At 46.9% G+C, this 17,260-nt stretch overlaps 2 protein-coding genes across 3 annotated transcripts in view; both read right to left on the bottom strand.

The window, feature by feature from the left end:
• Positions 1–8,726, bottom strand: part of LOC146075990 (uncharacterized) — a 39,899-nt gene extending 31,173 nt beyond the window's left edge. Inside the window, exon 1 of the mRNA XM_083185744.1 lies at positions 8,573–8,726. The gene's annotated coding sequence lies outside the window, so the exon portion shown is untranslated. The remainder of the gene's footprint in view (positions 1–8,572) is intronic.
• Positions 1–17,260, bottom strand: part of LOC146075992 (uncharacterized) — a 411,577-nt gene that overhangs the window by 248,847 nt on the left and 145,470 nt on the right. The gene's annotated exons all lie outside the window — the stretch shown is intronic.

Genomic DNA, 17,260 nt, shown 5'->3' with positions numbered 1-17,260 from the left:
GATTGATCTTCAGTTCTTTCTCACAAAGTTCTGGCAAGACTTATCTGGTTGTTCTTGCAAGCTGCAGCAATCCTTGCCGGCTAATGAATCCTCACGTGTCACATCTGCAGCCGCATGTCATTTGGCCTCTTCACCTCTACCCCCTGACTACCTGGCTACTCCAAAGGAGGACGATGAGGCTTCTGCGGACAGTGGGTCTGTCATAAGTCCGTTACTTTGCCATCTGCAATCTGGTTCTGCTTGGACCTTTAAAGAGCCAGAATCAGAGACATTAAAGGTTTTACACCAGTTACTGAATCAACTACAGGAATTACCATCTAAAATTTTTTCTGTAGTCTCCGCCATATTGGACAGTTCTTTGGTACCCCTTTCCAGTGGAACTGTGCGCAAAGGAACTTCCACTACACTTCCAAGTACTCCTGAGAAGTCCTCTCATAAGCCTTGTAAGGACATACCACAAAGCAGACCACGAGCCCAGCTGTCTGAGGAGGAACGTCAGCGGCGCAGGCAGCTAGACCTGTGCTTCTATTGTGGTGGTTCAGACCATTTCATAGAAGATTGTTCTCTCCGTCTGCCCAGAAATGGGGAGATTCCTCCCGTTACAGCTCAGAAAGAAACCCGAGTTAATACTTGGGGCCCTAGAACAAAGATCATCTTGGCCAAACACGGTTTTACTGCTGTCCACAGAGCTCCTGGGAAGGTTCCTGTATCCATTACTGGAGGTGGAGTCTCAGGATTTTCTGCCCAAAAGCATGTGTCCGTCTCATCAACCTCAGGAGGGTTGTCCAATACCGCAGCCCCAGCAGAGGTATCTTGTGCTAAAGATTCAGAACGAGTATCCCGTCTCCAGCCCCAGGAGGGGGCTCTCAGTCTCCAGCCCCAGGAGGGGGCTCTCAGTCTCCAGCCCCAGGAGGGGGCTCACAGTCTCCTGCCCCAAGAGGGGGCTCACAGTCTCCTGCCCCAAGAGGGGGCTCAAAGTCTCCTGCCCCAGGAGGGGGTTCAAAGTCTCCTGCCCCAAGAGGGGGTTCAAAGTCTCCTGCCCCAAGAGGGGGTTCAAAGTCTCCTGCCCCAAGAGGGGGTTCAAAGTCTCCTGCCCCAAGAGGGGGTTCAAAGTCTCCTGCCCCAAGAGGGGGTTCAAAGTCTCCTGCCCCAAGAGGGGGTTCAAAGTCTCCTGCCCCAAGAGGGGGTTCAAAGTCTCCTGCCCCAAGAGGGGGTTCAAAGTCTCCTGCCCCAAGAGGGGGTTCAAAGTCTCCTGCCCCAAGAGGGGGTTCACTGTCTCCTGCCCCAAGAGGGGGTTCACTGTCTCCAGTCCCAGAAGAGGGCTTTCTGTGTCCAGCCCCAAAATGGGATTTCAAGTGTCCAGTCCCAAGTAGGGGTGAATCCAGGTGTCCAGTCCCAGAAGGGGGATATTCCAGGTGTCGAGCTCCAAGAGGGGGAAATTCCAAGTGTCCAGTCCCAGGAGGGGGTCCTGTATACCAGAGACCCTGGAGGAGAGACGGACACTTCTGCCCTGGCCTCTGGGCCTGAGGACACACCTGCCCTGGCCTCCGGGCCTGAGGACACACCTGCCCTGGCCTCCGGGCCTGAGGACACACCTGCCCTGGCCTCTGGGCCTGAGGTTGTTCCAGTTATTCCAGTGCAGACTGCCTTGCCCAAGGCATCCGAGGGGTCTGCCATGCACAAAACACTCAATGTGCCCGCCGTGTCTGAGGCTTCCGTGGTTCCAGTTTTTCCTAAAAAGTCCAAGATTCTTGATCAGCTGAAGCCTTCCAAAGCCCCAATTCCATCAAAACCATTTCAAGATTCAAGCAGAGAATATTCGCCCATCTATTTTGATGGGGATCTTGTCCATTATGAAGCCCTGGTGAACCAATATTTGTCTATATTGGAAACCGAACCTTCATCTGGTCTCACGCTAGCCAACATCGTCAGTTACCTGTTTTTGTAATTTAAAGGAGAAGCTTTGGAGTGGGCTTGTCCGCTTTATGAATCTAAAGACTCCAGACTTCGAGATCTGACATCCTTCTCCAAGGCCGTAGTGGAAAGGTTCGGTTCAAAGACTCCCTGTAAGAATTCCTCCACCACTACAGTTAAAAGTCATCCGGTGGCCAAAACCAACCATTCTTTGCCATCCATCCAAGATTGTGCGCCATCTCAACAATGCCTTAGAACCTCCAAGGTTTCAAAAAATTGTCTATTGATGCCCAAATCTATGGACGTTAGAATTGGGTACACATCCATGTCCACCCATTGTGTTGGTTCCTCTGGACTGTCCAATTCTCCAGGATCATCTTCTGAAAAGCAATCTGCCCCGTCAATACCCACCATATGTATTGGATCTTCCGCTTCATGCTACCTCAGTGGTCCTTCAGGGAGTTTCAATTCAACTGAGAGGTCTTCAATCCTGACCTTAGACCAAGACTCAAATTCAGAGTATGATTCTGATTATGATGCCACTCCCTTCCTGGGAGGTCCTGTGCTCTCTGGTGCCTGTTTTGCAGAACCTAAAGCTTCACCTTCCTCAAAAAAATCAAAGCATTCATCTAAGAAAAAGAAGAAGCATCGTCGTTAACCTTGAGCTCCCTTCCAAAGAAGGTTCTGGCATAGGTGTCCGGAGTCCACCCTGAAGGAGGGGGTAATGTCACAGATCTGCTTAGTCAAGCTTACCTGTATGGTGATTCTGCTCTGTGTCTCAGTCTGACTCCATTCATGCTGCCAGACAGTCTGTGCATTGCTGGTTCATTGATTGATTGCACCTGATAGAAATCCTGGCAGAAGCTGGAATCACCTGTAACCCTTTGCTCTCCTGTTCCATGTGGCTCACCTGTTTAGTTCAGACTGAAGTATTCTGGATTCCTGCCTCAGATTGCAGATTGCCCTCTGTCATTTCCTCCAATCAATACAAGGCAGGGGGAATAAATATCCTGCTCACAGAGGCAGAACTGACTTCAGCAACTTGTCTTCCTGCTGCATGTGCTGGATGTTCTGTGCAGTTCAAGCCTGCTTCCTGGAATCCCTGTGTGAGTCTTCAGCGTTCAGCTCCCAGAGGCTCTGCTTGTCCGGCTGGTCCAGCGCTCCCGGTCTGGTCCACAAATGGTCCAATTCCTGCTCCAGTTCCTGCTCATCTAGTTCCTGTGTTTATACTCGGTTTTCTTCAGTTATTTGTTATATGCCAAGTCAGCCATTTCAGTTCTGTTATCTCCGTCACCTGTTCCTGTGTCAACACCAAGTCGCTACCCTGTCCTGATACCAGTTTCCTGACCTGCCTGCTACAAGCTGTATCCAGCTATTGTGTGCTACGTCTCTGCTGTAATCTTCCAGTAATCCTGTCATTCAGCTGTATCCTGATCCCAGCCATCCAATCTGCAATCATCCAATTGTCCAATCTTCAGTCATCCAATTGTCCAATCTTCAGTCATCCAATTGTCCAATCTTCAGTCATCCAATCGTCCAATCTTCAGTCAGCCAATTGTCCAATTTTCAGGTATCCTTTTCTCTAAACTCAAATCCTGAACATTGCCTTATCCTCCCAGAACTACCGGCACATATCTTGTTTATTTTGAACGGACTGCCATCTTGTTTATTTTTGCAAAGGACTGCTATCTTTTGTTACTTGTTATTTATCAGAGACTTGCATCTAGTTATTATTTGTCCAATCAAGAAGTATTGATCCTGGTTACATTATCTGTTATATGAGTTCCTTCAATAAACCTGTTTGTGTTAACCCATCTCCGGCTGGTCACGCCTCTCTTCCTGAGATCCGCATCAATCCACCATCTGACCACTCCAGTCACGACTGATTCCACACACCCATTTCGTGACAGCTTGTAATGAATTAATCTGTAGTTTGTTATGTATTCCTACCAGATGTTACATTTAAGGGGATTTAATTATGTCAGATTCCATCCCAATAGTACTGAGAATAAGTCACCCAAATCTAATTCTCCCTGCACAAGTTGCAAAATAACCCTCTTAGTCCCAGTAAGTGGTTTCACACTAAATGGAACATTTGTACATAGGTACTGCCATTAAAGAGAGACCTTATACACTAACGTAACATCAGACTGCAAATATATTAGCAGCATATCCAGGAGAAAGGTCTTCCGCCACCCAGCCGGTTGGTTTATCCACAGAAAACACACTAATTGGTACTTCTTTCATTTGTCTACTCAACCAATGGAGTGGGGCACTCCTCTCAAATTGTACAGATGGCTTAACAAATAATCTCCATTTGAATGGGAGAATTAACTCCACATTAGAGTAGGTGAAACCTTTTTATGATAAGGAATTCTCATTATCCCTTACTAGGTGTTATACTGTTTCAAGAACTCACTTACCACCTAATAGGAATTAATTCCTCTTGGGAAAGACTGCCTTATTAAATCCTTACGATCCGGTATGTAATCGTAACATTATCTTGTACCATAAATGGTATATCTGTTTTGCTGTTCCATGTCTGTTCGCCTGTCTCCATTTTCTCCCTTGATGTTTTTATTCCTTTCATGTAAAGAAATCATGACATATGTAGCCAAAAAATGTACTGTACCAGTATGCCATTATGTAGTCCATTTTTGTTTTTTACAATTTTTAAACAAATTAATTAATAAACAATTAATTTTGTAGTTAACCCCTAATGAAGTCCCTTTAAGGGCGAAACGCGTTGGGTTTCTTCTGCTGTTATCAAGCGTTTGAATTGTCTCAATGAAAACCATTAAGATCTGGATGACTTGTTGCCACTGTGTGGATTAAGAGATGTTTTTAATACATTTTTTAATTATTTGGACTCATTCTATATACTAGAGTGAATTCTATTAAGGATGGACTGATGAAATTGTGAAGATCATCATTAGTGGCGCCAACTCACAACTGTGCTCCCATATTCCCCCTCCAACCGGGGATCTTGTGAGATAGGCAGCCCCAACATACAAAAAATTACATCAATTCTCTGGGCGCGACACAAGAGTCTGCTTTCCATGTATAGGACTCATGACAAAGGTCCTAGAGGTGGATCGAAATGTTGACCGGACAATTGTCTGCCATGCTGCCTGATTAAAAACACTTATGTAAGCTGCAAGACTGGTGAGTGACATATATATATATATATATATATTTAGTGGTTTCCTTATAGAGGGCAGTCAGTGTGGTTAGTGCTATCACTAGTACGGGATGCGGTCATTTGGTCTACAGAATGATGGTCGACATAGGTCTAGATCGACATGGGAAAAGGTGAACATGATTCTAGGTCAAAAGGTCATTAGTTCGACAGGTCGTTAGTTTGACCGTGTCTAGGACGACATTCAAAAGGTGGACATGGGGTTTGCAACAGTTTTTTAACTGCCCTGTGCTGACAGGCGGCATTTCATACCCTACCATCCACTAGGGCACAGGTCTTCAACCTGTGGCCCTCCAGATGTTGTGGAACTACATGTCCCAGCATGCCCTGACAGTTTTGGCATGCTCTTATAGGAAAAAATGTGGCAATGCATGCTGGAACATGTATTTTCACAACATCTGGAGGGCCATAGGTTGAAGACCCATGCGAGTCTAGGGCGTGGTGGGAGAATAAAATAGTGAGCCGAGTGTAGCGAGGAGATGCGGTGCACTTTAAACTGTGTCCATGTCGAATGTGTTGACATTCGGGTAAAAAAAACAGTGAAAAACCCCAATATCGACCTTTTGAATGTTGCTCGAATCCCGGGAAGGGGGGTCCGCAAATTGCGGGAGGGGGGGTCGCGGGGGTCCGCAAATCGCAGAACGGGGGGGGGGAGGGTGCCGTGAATCGCGGGAAGGGGGGTTGTGGGGGTCCGCCAATCACGGGAGGGGGGCAGCACGGGGCGGAAGTGAATCATGGGAAGGGGGGTCCGCAAATTGCGGGAAGGGGGGGCGCAAATTGCAGAAGGGGGGGCGCAAATTGCGGGAGGAGGGCGCAGGGGGGGTGTCATGAATCGCGGGGGCGTGAATCATGGGAGGGGGGTAGTGGTGGTCTGCAAATTGCGGGAGGGGGGTTGTGGTGGTCCTTGAAACGCAGGAGAGGGGCTGCGAATCGCGTCATGGGGGTCCGCGGATTGTGGGAGGGGGTGGGTCACAAGGGGTGCCGTGAATCGCTGGAAGGGGGGGTCACAGCGGACCGCAAATCGTGAGGGGGGGGCGCGGGGGCCCACGAATCATGGGAGGGTGGGTCGCGGGGGTGCGGGCAGACCTGCCGCTCAACTGGTGGCTGTGGAGTAATGGTGGATGGTGGCCGTGTATTGTAGCCCTGGACGGGTAGGGGAAGGTGATGTTAAGGGGGTGGTGGTGTGTATAACACTGGTCTTTTCCCTGGGGGGCGGGTTTGTGTATAACGCTTGGTGGGAACTTTGTGTGTATAACGCTGTCAATCACTCTTCTAATACCACCCAGCATTATACACAGTGGGGATGAGTGACAGATAAATATAATGAATGGCTAAATATTTAAGCAGTACTATTTTTCTGGAAAAAATAGGTCCAGGAACTCCAGGTCTGGGGGTGGATCAATTAAATAAAAAATAATATATATAATAAAGAGAGAGAGGGAGGGTGAGATAGATGTATATGTTGTATTTAGAAACAAAGGCAATCACAGGTGACTTTAAAATCAAACTTATGGAAAATCTTATGGAAAGTACATTTTTAGTTCCTGATGATGTCATATTTAATTAGAGGTTCAGTAACTGAATTCCTGCTGGTTCCTGCTGAAAAATAGCACTGTGGGGGGAATTTACTAAAGGAAATTAGTAAAAAATAGGTGTATTTGTATCCAGAAATACACTTATTTTTGACATTTACTATCCCAAAAATACGGCAATTCGTATTCGTATTGATAGCACATCAATACGAATTGCCGTATTTTCAGGATAGTAAATGTCAAAAATAAGTGTATTTCTGGATACAAATACACCTATTTTTTTTACAAATTTCCTTTAGTAAATTTCCCCCTCTTTATGAGATATTAGGCATGGTCAGACTAATCACATACCTTGCTGGGTATTACAGTCCCCTCAGGACCACAGTAATCTGTGTAAAGGTGCCCACACACTAGAACATTTTTTGGCAGATTGGCCGATTTCCGATAAATTGGCCGATATATCATCCGATGTTTACTGATAATCGGTCGAACATCGGCCGGTTTCGGTCCGATGCGCGCTCCCGTGGATCTTTTGCTAAATCTTCTGATCTTACGTGCTGCATGAAAGATCAGATGATTTGACAAAAAGATCTATAGGAACGCGCATGGGATCTTAAGAAAAATCTCTGGTAAAGATGTGCGCTTGCCTGAAATATTTTGTCCAGGACAGACAAAAGATTTGAAGGCTAATTTATGCGCACATCTTATGATTGCAGATCTTTCTAGAGTGTGGGCACCTTTAGTACAGGAGGAGTGCTGCTTCTGTCCCCAATCCTCCCCCTCCCTCTGCTGCACCTCTGATAAGTCTGTGTTCTCAGCCCGAGTACAGGGTGAGATTAGTGGATCAGTCCCCCGTACTCCCCCTCCCTGCTGCACCTCTGATAAGTCTGTGTTCTCAGCCCGAGTACAGGGTGAGATTAGTGCAGCAGTCCCCCGTCCTCCCCCTCCCTGCTGCTGCTGCACCTCTGATAAGTCTGTGTTCTCAGCCCGAGTACAGGGTGAGATTAGTGGAGCAGTCCCCATCCTCCCCTCCCTGCTGCACCTCTGATAAGTCTGTGTTCTCAGCCCGAGTACAGGGTGAGATTAGTGCAGCAGTTCCCGTCCTCCCTTCCCTGCTGCTGCTGCACCTCTGATAAGTCTGTGTTCTCAGCCCGAGTACAGGGTGAGATTAGTGGAGCAGTCCCCGTCCTCCCTTCCCTGCTGCTGCTGCACCTCTGATAAGTCTGTGTTCTCAGCCCGAGTACAGGGTGAGATTAGTGGAGCAGTCCCCGTCCTCCCTCTCCCTGCTGCACCTCTGATAAGTCTGTGTTCTCAGCCGGAGTACAGGGTGAGATTAGTGGAGCAGTCCCCGTCCTCCCTCTCCCTGCTGCACCTCTGATAAGTCTGTGTTCTCAGCCCGAGTACAGGGTGAGATTAGTGCAGCAGTCCCCCGTCCTCCCCCTCCCTGCTGCTGCTGCACCTCTGATAAGTCTGCCCTCAGCCCGAGTACAGGGTGAGATTAGTGCAGCAGTCCCCCATCCTCCCCTCCCTGCTGCTGCTGCACCTCTGATAAGTCTGTGTTCTCAGCCCGAGTACAGGGTGAGATTAGTGGAGCAGTCCCCGTCCTCCCCTCCCTGCTGCTGCTGCACCTCTGATAAGTCTGTGTTCTCAGCCCGAGAACAGGGTGAGATTAGTGGAGCAGTCCCCGTCCTCCCTCTCCCTGCTGCACCTCTGATAAGTCTGTGTTCTCAGCCCGAGTACAGGGTGAGATTAGTGCAGCAGTCCCCGTCCTCCCCCTCCCTGCTGCTGAGGAATGTACAGCAGCACACAGAGCACGGCCAGAGCAGCCCCGGCTTCCGTGTGAGCTATGTAACTATAAGGAAGCCCAGGGAATGTGGAGGCTGAGTGGCTGCTGATGTACAGGCTGCTGCAGCACACATACACATACCTGCTTCTATCCGTCACCCTGATCCCTGCAGATAATAGGCCACACGACACCATACAAAACAGCAGCTGCAGGGAGCAGTGATCACTTCTTGCAGACGTGCCCACCTGATCCCTGCACAGCAAATCACAAGCCAGCTTTGTTCTGCAGCGTCCAATCCACGACTGGCCCTGAGAACAAGGCAACAACCTCAAAAACAAGCTACCCACAACTAGCAGGAAAAACAAGCTAATTGGGAAAAAAACCAAGCAGAATTATAAGCGGAATTGACCACACTGGTGCACTCTTTTGCAAGTCCCAGCTATCATTGAACTTCCTGTTTGTGTCAGTCCCCACCCCCTTTTTATTCTAGAGAGGTGTATATATTGTGATGCTACGGTGGCCATTTTTCCTAAGGGCAAATCCAAGATGGCTATATTTACAGTTCTTATATAGCGCAGCATATTCCGTTGCGCTTTACAATTGCAAACTACAGTGATTAAACAAACTGGGTAGATACAAACTGACATGGAGGTAGGAGGGCCCTGCTCGCAATCTTACATTCTATAGGGCTAATAGGAGGGATATATAAGGAAAGAATTCCATAGCATGGCAGTCCCACCAGATTACAGGACAGTCCTGGTGGGATGCAATTAAATATACACTGTAAATGCTACAGGAGGTTGTGTGGGGGGTACTGAATATGATAAGCTTGCCTGAAGAGGTGAATTTTCAGGGAATGCTTGAAATTTTGGAAGCTAGAGGAGAGTCTTAGTATGCGTGGAAGGGCATTCCATAGGGTGGGTGCTGCCCGACAAAAATCCTGCAAGTGTAAGTGGGAGCAAGTAATGAGTGTGGATGAGAGACGCAGATCTTGTGCAGAGCGGAGAGGTCAGGTGGGGATATATTTTGAGATAAGCGAAAATATAAGTCGGTGTAGTCAGAGTAATGGCTTTGTATGTAAGTAGAAGTATTTTGTATTGAATGTGGTAATATACAGGCAACCAATGGAGGGACTGACAGAGCGGATCAGCAGACGATGAACATCTAGCCAGTAAGATCAGCATCGCAGCTGCATTCAAAGTGGATTGTAGCGGTGAGAGTCTCTTCTTAGGAAGACCGGTAAGGAGGCTATTGCAATAATCAATGCGTGATATAATGAGTGCATGGATTAGAGTTTTTGCAGTGTCTTGTGTAAGGTGCGAACCAATTTTGGATATGTTTTTTAGATGCATGTAACATCTTTTAGAGACAGATTGAATGTGAGGAATCAAGGACAGATCAGAGTCGAGGATGAACCCTAGGCAGTGAGATTGTGGAGTAGGATTAATTGTTGTGTTCTCAACAGTGATAGAGATATCAGGTTGGTAACTACTCTTGGCTGATGGGAATATAATTAATTCTGTTTTGGAAATGTTGAGTTTGAGGTGGTGAAATGAAATCCAAGATGAATTGGCAGAAAGACATTCAGAGACACGGAGCAATACTGTAGGTGACAATTCCGAGGAGGATAGATAGATCTGAGTATCATCAGTGTACAGATGATACTCAAATCCAAAAGAAGTGAATAGTTTCCTTAGTGAGGAGGGATAGATTGAGAAAATCAGAGGACCTAAACCTGAACCTTGTGGTACTCCAACAAACAGAGGTAGTGAGGAGAAAGGTAGAATCAGAGAAGCGAACACTGAAAGAGCGATTAGATAAGTAGGAAGTAAACCAAGAAAGTGCTGTGTTCTGAAGACCTAGGGATTGTAGTGTGTGTGTATGAGAAGAGAGTGGTCGACAGTGTCCAAGGCAGCTGAGAGATCTAGAAGAATAAGAAGTGAGAAATGGCCTTTAGCTTTAGCAGTGGCCAGATTATTGACTACTTTAGTCAGTGCTGTCTCTGTGGAGTGTTGAGAGCGAAAGCCTGACCGAAGTGGGTCCAATAAGCAGGGCCGAAACTAGGGTTTCCGGCGCCCGGGGCAAGGCAGTCTTTTGGTGCCCCCCCCCCACCCTAGTGATGCTGCGCGCCGGAGGCGCGCCGAAATTTCCGGGGGGGGGGGCGTGGCCTAATTTGGGGGCTTGGCCTATAATCGCTGCTCCCCCCGCGAGGCCACGCCCCCATTTTGCCGCTATGGGGGCATGACCCAGAGGCTCTGTGAGCCTCTAGCCATGCCCCCAGCCCCCATGCCCCCAGCCACACCGTAATGCCCATTACATACTATACAACACTGCAATGCCCATTACATACTATATAACACTACGCAATGCCCATGACATACTATATAACACCGCAATGCCCATTACAAATAAATACTCCGTAATGCCCATGTCATACTTTATAACACTAAGCAATGCCCATGTCATACTATATAACACGACGCAATGCCCATGACATACTGTATAACACACCATACACATTTGACACATAAGTGCCACTTACCTATATGCTCAATGCCAGGGGCTTCATGCCGATGCCAAGGTGGACTGAATTTGCTTGTTGCCGAGGGGGATAGATCTGTGCCTCTGTGCTCGTTGCCGAGGGGGATAGATCTGTGCCTCTGTGCTCGTTGCCGAGGGGGATTGATCTGTGCCAGTGTGCTCGTTGCCGAGGGGGATTGATCTGTGCCAGTGTGCTCGTTGCCAAGGGGGATAGAATGCCAGTGTGCTCGTTGCCAAGGGGGATAGAATGCCAGTGTGCTCGTTGCCAAGGGGGATAGAATGCCAGTGTGCTCGTTGCCAAGGGGGATAGAACCCCCCCCTCCCCCGCCTGCGGGAGGCAGACAGGCAGGCAGGCTTGTCAGTGTGCCTGTGCCTGCCTGCCCGTCCCCTCACGTCTCCCCCGCTGTATTCGCGGGAGAGACGTGCTACTGCTGTGCTGTATGATTTTAACATTTCTAACTCCCGCTGCTGGACCGCTAGCCAATGGCCGTTCGCGGTCCAGCAGCCAATCAACTGGTGGCTGCTGGACCGCGAGCGGCCATTGGCTAGCGGTCCAGCAGCATATGCAGCACCGCAGCAGCACGTCTCTCCCGCATACACAGCGGGGGAGACGTGAGGGGACGGGAGCAGGGCAGCCAGCGGGGGAGCGGGGAGACGAGGGGGCGGCGGCGGGCGGCCATCTTTGATGTGGCAGCGGCTGCGGCGCTAGCTCCCCGCTGCTGCCGCTGGTCACACCAGCGTCCCCCTGCCTCCAGCGCCCCCTGCCTCCAGCGCCCGGTGCGCGTGCCCCCCCAGCCCCCCCCTAGTTACGGCCCTGCAATAAGTTGTAGGAGTTAAGAAAATTTGTGAGGCGGTGTAGGCAAATTTTTCAACTAGCTTGGAGAGGCATTGGAGCTGAGAGATAGGACGGTAGTTAGAGAGACAGTTTGTATCAGAATTGTGTTTTTTTTAGAATGGGAATAATAAGTGCATGCTTGTACAGAGAAGCAAAGATACCAGTAGAGAGAGTGGTTACAGATTTTAGTTAAGCTTTGGATAAGCACAGGAGACAGAACTTTACTGACTTGTAAGGGTATAGGATCAAGAGGAGAGTTAGTGGAGTTGGAAGATGAGAATAGTGTGAATACTTCATCCTCACTTGTGGGGTCAAATGAGGACAAAGTGGCAAAGGGCTCTGGAATTAAGTTAGCAAGCCACTGGCTGAGGAAGAGCATGCCATTTCTTCTTGGATTTTAGAAATCTTTTCCTTGAACAAGGAAGCAAGCTCTTGCACACTGATATTGGCAGGGGAAAGGGTGAAGGAGGGTAAAGAATTGATTTAAATGTATTAAAAAGTCGCTTGGGGTTAGTGGCCTGAGAAGAGATGAGAGATTGAAAATAAGTTTGTTTAGTTTGTCTAGAGCATTACGATAGGAGTGGTAGGTTGTCTTAAATGTGACAGTCACTTGAATTTTGAGATTTACGCCGCTGACGTTCAAATCTACGTGATAGTTTTTGCAGGTGTCTTGTTAATTTAGAGTGCCATGGTTGGCATCTAAGCCTACGTGGATTGTGGGGAGTAGCTGGAGCAGCTTCATCAAGGGCAGTTTGTAGAGTCTGGTTCAGTTGGGTTACAGCTGTCTCAGGACAGGCAAGTGTAGAAATGGGTGAGAGCTATATACTTTTGCCCACAGTTCAGTCTTATACTATGGATGGTAATGACAGTTTGCAGTTTAATATTTAACTCATTGGGGAAAATTTACTAAGATCTGTATTCTAATTCACATGTGATGTGTTAATATATTTATTATTATTTTCTCCCACTATATCCTGTTTGGCGCCACCGCTGCTGCACCTCTGCCTCCGGCAGTGCTGCTGTCAGTGACAGAGCCGGAGGCTCTGGGACACAGCAGGCGGTGGCCATGTTCCTTGGCAGTAGCCAGGTGGGTAGGGAGGAACAGTTGGGTCCGTTGTTAGGCAATGGCCCGAACTTCCACCCTCTGCAGACGACAGCACGCATCAGTGGCAGTGGCTGACATCATACTCCGCAGGGCAGCGTTTTTGGAATATAAGGCCAGCATCTGCTGAGCACAGATGCTGGTTATAGTTCTGTGTTTCTTGTCACTACCAGTGTTCCCAGTTCCAGTGTCCTACTGTCCAGTGTTCTTGTGTGCAGCATCTCAGCCAGCTTCCAGTCACAGCTCTCCTGCTTGCTCAACCTCTTTGATACCTGTGATTCCCATCTTCCAGATAAGTCAGGGGTTGATTGCATTTATCACTTGTGGTATCATCTTTTGCATTGTTGCATTCATTTCGCAGTTGGTATATTTTGACCACTGTTACCATCCTGTGTATTGTTACATTTACTATTTGGGTTATTCGGTTCCATCTTGTGCATTGTTGCATTCCCAGGGGTTCTGTGGGGCCTTGCTCCTGGATTCCACGCTGGAAGTTTGTTGCTTGTGGAGGTATTCCACTGTTCCATTTTGGTTTAGTTAGTTAATCCTTTTGCTCATCTCTCTGTCTCGTGGATGAGTTTTCTCACATAAGACCTGGGGGCATCGGGGTTGGAGCTGGCCCAACCAGCTACTTCGAACACGGCTGCTAAAGGTGAAGCATAGCACTGCACCTGTCCGCTAACCACGGGGAGAGACAAACAGAGTTAGGGATCGGGTTCGGTGGGTACCTCCGAGGTCCCTAACATATCCTTAATATTGAAGGAATACATGTATAATACATTTTGTTTTATTTTTTAGATATGTAGGTTTAGATCTAATAAAAATATAGATCAGACTTAGGCTGAAGGTATTGGCAGATAGAGAGAGACTGACTGCAAATCTCTAGTACACCATCAGCAGGCTGATGTAATCTAGACATGGTTATCACCCATCCAGGATCACGCACATTTTATGAGTTCTTATCACTGCTTGCAGTTTCCCAGTTTTCACTATTTCACATACTATCACATTAGCAGAGTCTTCACTCTCTGCCACTAGCCCTTTTTTCTTGTCCAATACAGTTAGGAATGAACGGTATATTCCTCCTCTCTTTCCTTCTGCTCGTTTCTTCTACTTCCCCCTTATTTTCAATACAAACATTGCTAATATCTATAATTTACGGGGTGCTACAATTGCACATTACTGTATTTATAGTTATACAATATTTTACTAACAGATTAGCATGTACCGGTCCTCCATTGTACACTGTACAACACTACACAGATTGGTTTTTATTCAGCATGTATCAGTGACAGACCAGTTACATATGCAACATCTTTTGATACAATGTATCCCAGTTGATTACAACCGCATATTTTATCAATACTCAAAAGTATTCCACTTGAATAACTGCATGCATTGTAGACTACTTGCCAATCATTCCACTGGCGACACCTCTTGGATATCTACGTATGACGCTCTCCACACAAGCATGATGATTGGATGAACACATATATAATCCACGCCAGATCTGAAGTCAGGTTGGCCCTGAGGAAGCTAATTTGCGAAGCGCGTGCCGGCTAGTGGTGCGCATGCAGATTAGCACATTGATACTTTTATTATTTTTTATGCAAATTGTATTTTGATTGTCTGTGTGATACTCGGTATGAACGATCCTGCAGCCCTTATCAGGGTAGCGGGTTTCACTCCGTGCAGAGTTCACCTCCTGAGTGCCTGACTATTGCCGTCAGTCTCCCCTAGCAACGGAGACTGACGGCAATGGGCATGCCTCCTCTGCTGACAGCCAGAGCACCAGATGATTGCGGTGGATGTGACTTCATCCCACACTTCCGGGAGACGCCGGGCCAGGAGGACGGCGTGGACCATGAGCCGGTCACACTTGCTGGGCAGATCTCTCCTTGTGCACTCTTTATAGGTAAGCTTGTTTTTCATTTTTGCTTTGTATTGCACCCCACTGTCTTGAAAAAGGAAGTAAAGCTTCCGAAACGTTGACCACTACCCTGTGTGTTGCGTTCATTATTTGCAAGTCCGGAGGAGTGACATCCATCTCTGCTGCATCTATATCCTTGCATTGGCACCCCGGCAGTTTACCAGACATTCATGTGAGTGCCAGCCACTACTGATGGATATATATATCTATATCTCTTAGTAATTAACGTGGCACTCTGAGAATTTTCAATAAATAAAGATCACCACACGGTCATTCACATCAACGTTTCATTTCTTAGCGAAAAATCGTCAGGATGTACAATACATAATGAAAAAAGTGCTCACCTTATACCCTCCTGTGTGGTATGGGGTTCCGACAGTCGGGATCCCGACATCGGGAACACGTCCGGCACCCATGCCCTCACCCAGGTGTAAGAGGGGAGGGTCCACCGGTCTGCTGTGTTACGGCCCCGCCGCCCAGCATGGTCACATCAGAAAGTTCAGACTCAGACCCTCTGCGGTGGATACGAAGGCACCGGAGCAAGTGAAAATGATTAAGCCAGTCCCAGGTCCCCGCAAACTATATATATATATGTCTCGATGGGACCGGCACTCCAAGCTGATCCGAAATAAGCTGGCGCTGGTGCCCTCACAGATGATCTCCAGCAGGGTATAAGCACAGGGTAGGTGCGGCACTCAGCTTATATATATCATATCCTGACGATAGTGCCAATAAAGAGAGCACTGAAACGTTGATTCACCTAAAGACTGTACTGTTGTTTTTCTATTTCATAGCTGAGTGCCGCACCTACCCTGTGCTTATACTGTATATATATATATATATATATATATATATATATATATATATATATATATATATATATATATATATATATATACAGATATATATTATTAACAGTCTCATATATATATATATATATATATATATACACATACACACACAACAAACATTCATTGTATGATCAAAATACATATTTTTTATACAATCTGCCTTTAATGTCCTTAAAATTATATTCTATCAGCACAAAACTGGCTTTTTAAAGAATAGTATAACACTTCCTGTTTCACCTCATTAATGAGGTGAAGCAGGAAGGGACATTGACAAGATGTGGGGGAGCACAAACTCCCCTTCGGCGATGTCCTATTGAGGAGACAGCAGAACAGCTCACACTGATCTCCTTTCCCCTAGCCGGCTGTACTGGGCATTTGCGAGATCTCCAGCGCAGCCCGAAGCCGGCAGCAGGGACAGTGATGTTGTTGTTGTGGGGATAGGACTTCACCACAATGGATTTATCGATTGGGCTCGACAGCACCAGATGGACTGAATGAAAGATTTAGCTGGAACGCCTTTCTTTAATTCTCCATCAGGAAAATTGCTACTTAATCCAGCACATCTCTTCTTTTACATAACTGATGTTTGCCTACTCTGCTAAATTTCCCCCCTAACATCTTCTTGAATATAGTACTTTCACCTCTAATGTTTGACTTCTCTGATAAATATCACCTCTATATCTTAGATTAGGAGCTATGAGAATATTGCATGGCAGCCTGACAACCACCACACACTAAAGCAACATTGCTGTTTCACCTCTGCATACTGCCTTATGCATCGCACACAGCAGCCTTAAGGTGCCCACAGACTCATCAATTATCGAATGCGTTTTGTACTTTTTAAGTACAAATCGCGTCTTATGTACAATAATTGGGTGGTGTTTATGGGCTTTTGCGATGCGCGTTCCCGGGAGCCCGATATTGTATGTCCTTAAAAGTATGTGCTGCACGTACTTTTTAGACTAAATATGAAAATTAACAGTACAAACATGGGTTCATCTCATAGCAAGCTGGAAGAAAAATTGTATAGAACCATTGTACAGTCAAAAACGCATAGCACGGTACAATTGATGCGTCTGTGGGCACCTTTAGGCTCTCCCTCATATGTAGGGGGAATATTCATACATATCAAAACATGTTTTCTTGACAAGTATGATCACTCTCAGTACTCTTTCTACCCTACAGTGTGTCTTCTCTGCTAAATGTCATACCTTTATCTCTACATAATTCCTAACTTAGGAGCCTACAGGCTCCTTATCCTTATCTTTATCTTATCTGCTGCATTTACCACCTTTGATTCATCCTATCAGCCTCTAATTTCTAGTTGAGGATGTAATATCCCTTACCTTATTCATTCCTAAAGTGTCTCTTTTCTGCTAAATTTCCCACCTTTGACTCAGTTTTTCAACACTAAAGTTTGCATTCTCTGCTAAGTTTTAACAGTTTATATACAAAAAAACCATACTTGCCTACTTTTGAAAACTAGTTTCATTGAGATTACAGTTGGTAGTAGAATTTTGCACAGCGCCTTATGAGGGGGTGTGTCATGCTCCTCCCAAAGGGCGTCTCT

Source organism: Crinia signifera, chromosome 4, assembly GCF_055691185.1.
Source record: "Crinia signifera chromosome 4, ASM5569118v1, whole genome shotgun sequence".
Lineage (NCBI taxonomy): Eukaryota > Metazoa > Chordata > Amphibia > Anura > Myobatrachidae > Crinia > Crinia signifera.
The sequence above is the reverse complement of the archived record's forward strand: the minus strand, read 5'-3'. Positions and strand labels throughout refer to the sequence as shown.